Genomic DNA, 5442 nt, shown 5'->3' with positions numbered 1-5442 from the left:
CAAAAGTGGCAGGAAGAAAATGGTATCCAGAAGTTGCCCTGGCCGAGGCAATCTCCTGACATGAACCCCATTGAAAACCTCTGGTCCATACTCGACCGGCAAGTCAAGAAACAACCAAAAAAACCAACTTCGAAGAGCTATCTACTCCAAGTTTTGAAGCAAGAGTGGGCGAAAATCCCACAATCTAAAATTGACGAGATGATTCTCACGATGCCCCAAAGGATCAACGAACTCCACGAAGCGAAAGGAATATCTACTATATATTAATTAAATTATAAATATATCAATTCATGTGTATATGAGTGAAAAAATTAATTTTTTTCTGAAAAGGTGGTGTCTATTTAATTGTGACCACGCTGTGTAGTTTGATTTATCTCTTTCTACTGCTATTTTATATCAGCTATGTTTGTTACTTTACTTCATGTTCAAAATCATTTCAATATAATGTACTCGACCCTGTTTACATAATCTTATTAAATATCTTAAATTGTAGAATCATGTAGAGCGTTTACTTTATCAGTAACAAAAATCTAAAAAAAAACATATTTTGTGCTTTATTTATATATATAAAAAAATCAACTTAATATTCTGAAAATGTCGACGATTTACCAGTTTCCCGATTGAACTCTGTTGTAAATCCTACCATACTATTCCTAAGTCTTAATCACTACTAGCTGGGAATTTTTTCTTGTGTAAGTGACAGTTTTCGACTTTTTAATTGAAAATACAGTAATGTAAGCCTTTTCTGTTTCACTCTGACCTTTTTGACATACAACCACTTAAAGTTAATTAGTATCAGTTTTATTATGGTCTTGAACAGCTTATTCAACACAATAGTAATCTACCACGGCTGAATAACTTTTAATGCTAAGTATAATGATAATATTTGGTAGCTTCTGAATACACGTGCTTATTGTTAATTACATGATTAACTTTTGAATGTTGCAAATTCTGTTACTGTATACATTTTTACATGATTGATCTTGTATATATCTAAGCTAATTTCCAAGCCACAGCTGTAACAGTCTTATAACTTAATTTACATACAAACATTTATAAAAACGTAGCCAGAAAACAAACATCCAACACTGAAGCACAAATCGTAATGTGTTCTGGTTTCCAGAGGTACCGACTAAAGTAAGGCCCAAATTGCATTGGGGGTGCCCTGTCTATCCAGTTTAACCTCAATTTTGTCGGCCTCACATACTTAAAAAAGAAAAAAAAAAGGGAAGCAGATGTGGGTGCTCAAGCCTACAAAGTCCCCCATCTTTACCACCTTTCGCTGTCTGACTCTATATGTGTATATATATATGCCACTTATTAATACCACAATTAATCAGTATTGCAAAAGTCTAGGTGCGTATTATTTATGGTGATTAGGCAAATTTGACTCTTTCTTCGTGAAGATTAGAGTGTGTATTATATTTGGAAAATTACGGTAGTTAGATTATAATCTGGTATAGATTCAAGCTGGGCGGGCCTCCACTTAGATGTGTGACGTCATAATCCAAGATTGTTGTTTTGGCAATAAAGTATACTCAGAAATGCTTTCCAATTAAGTATTTAGCGGTTTATTCTGTTAACATCTATGTATTTATTTCCAGTTCGAGGTACACGAATTCTGAGTTTTGATGCCTTTATAGAGATTATCTTTAAAGTAAAAGTAGAATTTCCAATAGATCCCTGAAATGTCAGAAGAAAGGAGGTGTGAACTTGTCAGTGTGCTTGAGGACTATGAGTATAGTCGATCTGTTTGGTTTTGAATTTCGCGCAAAGCTACACGAGGGCTATCCATCCCTAATTTAGCAGTGTAAGACTAGAGGGAAAGCAAAGGGCGAGCATGTTTGGTGTGACTGAGATTCGAACCTGAGACCCTCAGTTTGCGAGTCGAGCGCCCTAACCACCTGGCCATGCCGGGCCATAGTCGATCTGTGGCGGCTGGAGTATTCATTTCGGTGTTGCCTATGTCAAAGAGACACAGGAGAAACTCTTATACGCCCTTCCAAGAGCAAAATACCTGTCAAAAGAAGGCTACAATACTTCAAAAATATTGAAGAGATTGGTGTACTTCCTAGCAATATCAGGGTAGAACTGTGTAAATAGTGTCATAAGGCAGGTAAAAACAAGGAAGATAAATCCAAAATGGAGAGACAAGTGAAGAGATTTCGGACAAACGTACCAGGTACTTCAGGACAAAGGGGGTTGCTTTATATCAGGATTGACCTGAAGTCATGCACCAGCTGGGGACGGAGGAAAACAGACATCAGACTTGTACCTCTGCGAACAATGCTGTCAGATGCATCAAGTCACAGATCCACTGCCGTTGCACAGTACAACGTGCCAAGATGTGCAAATGTGTCAAATCACCTCTTCAGTGTGATAATCCTCTTGCTTGCAATGGAGAGTGTTATCGTAAATATGCGTTTGAGTAAAATAATATGTTAATCATTCATATAAAGTATTGTGCATGAGAAAAAATAAAGGAACATAGGTAAAATATAACAAACCTCGTAGTGTTTGTACATGTTGTCAGACCTAGTACGTTTAATGTTGAACAACAGTTTGGATTATCTTGGAATCAATAAAACCTTTTATCATATTAATCTTATTTCATACTATATTCTAATCTAATTGATCATTTATCTACTACTTTAATTAAAACAACGGAATTTCATAGAGTAGAGTAGTTCAAACTAGCCATATTAGATTATGACGTTCTAGAGGCTCGGTTAGCTTGGATCTGTATCTATTTTTCACTCTAGGCTTATTGACCTTACTTTGTGCCAACTGGCGTGTTGGTGTCACATTTTGCACAATTCTGATGCATATTTCCTCCCAACTCATGACTGTTAGGCGAGAACCTGTTATTAAAGTAGACGTGACGTATTAATTAAGTAAATATTTCTTGAACAGTACAAGCTGTTTGCGGCAAGCAGGCTTCAAGTTGTTCGTTATCTACTTTTCGAGGACATGTTATAAAAAAAAAGACTTGTTCTTGTATGTGTTTGTAATCTAAAAAGAACAAAAAGTACTCCTTATTTCTTGTGCTGCTTATGAAATTCTTTATTTCAAAGGTATTACCAAACCAGGAATTCTTATTGGTGAAGTGTACAGCACGTGCGTGTCTGTAAGCTCAACTGAAGTGCCTTCTGTCAATTCAGGAGCTTACATTGTGACGTTTTTTAAATTTATAACACGTGGATATTACAATCTCGAAGTTCTCAAACATTTAATTTGACGAAGGTTTCTAGTTTGATAAACTAGGATTTGCAAAATCACTATTACAATAAAATCAATGTTGGTGACGTCACCTGGCTTCTTATACGAGATATCTTTCAGTGGAATAAGTCTGTAATAAAAATATTTCTAGGAGATTAAGTTGGTAGTGTTCATTGATCTTCGGGTTCAATTGTAAGGTTTCGTGTACCTTGAATTCGTAATTAGTTTTTTTTTTCTTTTTAAAGTTAGCATCTTTAGGGACATTATTTCCAGAAGGTTAAGTTAGTAAACGAGCAAGTTCAATAACAATGTCCTTCATTTTCACAAACTCGAGTCCTATAGTACACCTAAGGTCATCATTCTGATCTGTCAGAGATGGTCAATCGGCTTGATGACATTCTACTTATACGACCCGTGAACATAGCAGACTTAATGGCTTCTATTTCCAGCCAGCAATTGTCATTTTCCTGACATTCAGTTTCTTCACAAGCATAGCGTTGACCTTCACTCCTGGACGCAGACATGGATTGTTCCTTGACGCATGACCTAGAAACAACATTGTTTTCAGATACTATTTACAGCCGAATGTTTGTTTTTTTCTCAATAAAATCCAATAAAGTGTGTGGTAAAAAAAAGAGAAATTTCTTGATTTATAATCGAAATTATAAACTGTTTAGATGGAACCCTAGTAAAAATATAAGGCTTTGTTCAATCAACTGAAGTTTTTTAACACTTGATTATCCTTTTGTTATCAAGTTATTTGTGTAAAGAAAGTAATGAAAGAGAATATGGTCAATATCTGAATAAAAATTCGCCTCCTACAGAAATAGATATGAGTAACAAAATTGTTTTAAATTTGTACTAAAAACGGTTGATTAAATCTGGTCAAAATTAAAAGCCCTGCTTCATTTACTTTACGAGTTTATTTTTACTATGTACCCAAAACAGGAATTTACGTCATAACTCCTAAGAGCGACTTTAGTACTTTTGTGTGTTCTTTTCTAATAGCATATTTTGACACTTGTTTTACGACACAGTATATTTTAAACGTGTAAAACCTTGCAAAAATTTCCTCCAGTATTATTTTATTAAGAATTATATAAATAGGACTAGTACATTTAAATAGCTCTAACATATATATAAGAAACATGAGTTTATTGATAGATTGGTAAAAATATGACGTTTTAGGAAATTTTTAAACTCATCAGCGTTTTTTTCCTTTTTTTGAAAATACTAGGTTGAACCGCAGCTGGAAAAAAATGCACAGATGCATATCAGTAGAAACAACGAAAGAAGAGTGAATAAGTCCAAAACCTCTTACCAAACTTCTTATGAGATAGCTCCTTCTTCCCGTGGCTCTTCGTCGCTCTCCTGGGGACTACAGCCTGTCCTCTCCTCTGTGATCTACAATATCAAAAATACAGGTCTAAGTGATTGTTATACAAAGAGTAGTCATATATAAAAAGAAAAAATACATTCTTTCTTGCTTCTATCTCTGTGTGCACTTAACGAGCTCAGCTTTTGAGAGACACGTGCCGTTTGATTACACACCGTCATCCTTTGTCGGAGCTGTAGGTATGGTCTTCTATTATGATGATTAAGTATATATATATATATATCAATAGAACAAGCTAACGAATTCTGCTTGAGTTGTTAGAAATGCATCCACATCGTCCATAATAGATCCTTGAGTGGAAAAAAGCTAGAAGCAGATCGTCTGAGAGAAACGTCACGTTTGAAATGGTCTCATCTTTTTTTCTTTTAAAGGGACTTTGTTTTTCAAAAATATTTTTTAAAGAGAAATACCAATAATTTTATTCTTGTCATACAATAATTAAATGTATTATGAGTATTCCGATTAAATGAAAATATCCACAACCTTTTTTACGGTCATGTATATTGTATAGTCCATGAGTAGCATACATTTATATCTTTGAGTATATGCTGGGTACAACAAGTTTCTTATGTGTATTATATCATACGTAGATGTCACTACTGTAGGTAGCTCTGAAAATCAAGCAGAAACTTTTCTTATTACGATTTAGTTTAACTTCTTCATAGCCAATTAATGATGAAAATGTTATATAACTCTAATAAAATAGAATTTTAAAAGTCTAAAACGCTAACAAAATTCCGAAAAATAAAAATACAAAAACAACAAATACTCGGTTACGTGAAAGTAGGTAAAATATAGGTTTCGCTGGAACCTACAAATTCACGGAT

General features: G+C 34.4%; 1 long non-coding RNA gene across 1 annotated transcript; it reads right to left on the bottom strand.

The window, feature by feature from the left end:
* Positions 1-3048: 3048 nt before the first annotated feature.
* LOC111088270 lies at positions 3049-4877 on the bottom strand. Its single transcript, XR_002612847.1, has 2 exons — positions 4541-4877; positions 3049-3765 (listed from the first exon to the last, which is right to left on the bottom strand). It is a non-coding gene; the product is annotated as an uncharacterized LOC111088270 (long non-coding RNA).
* Between the last annotated feature and the right edge of the window lie 565 nt (positions 4878-5442).

Source organism: Limulus polyphemus, unplaced genomic scaffold (assembly GCF_000517525.1).
Source record: "Limulus polyphemus unplaced genomic scaffold, Limulus_polyphemus-2.1.2 Scaffold3456, whole genome shotgun sequence".
In the NCBI taxonomy this organism is placed as follows: Eukaryota; Metazoa; Arthropoda; class Merostomata; order Xiphosura; family Limulidae; genus Limulus; species Limulus polyphemus.
The sequence above is the reverse complement of the archived record's forward strand: the minus strand, read 5'-3'. Positions and strand labels throughout refer to the sequence as shown.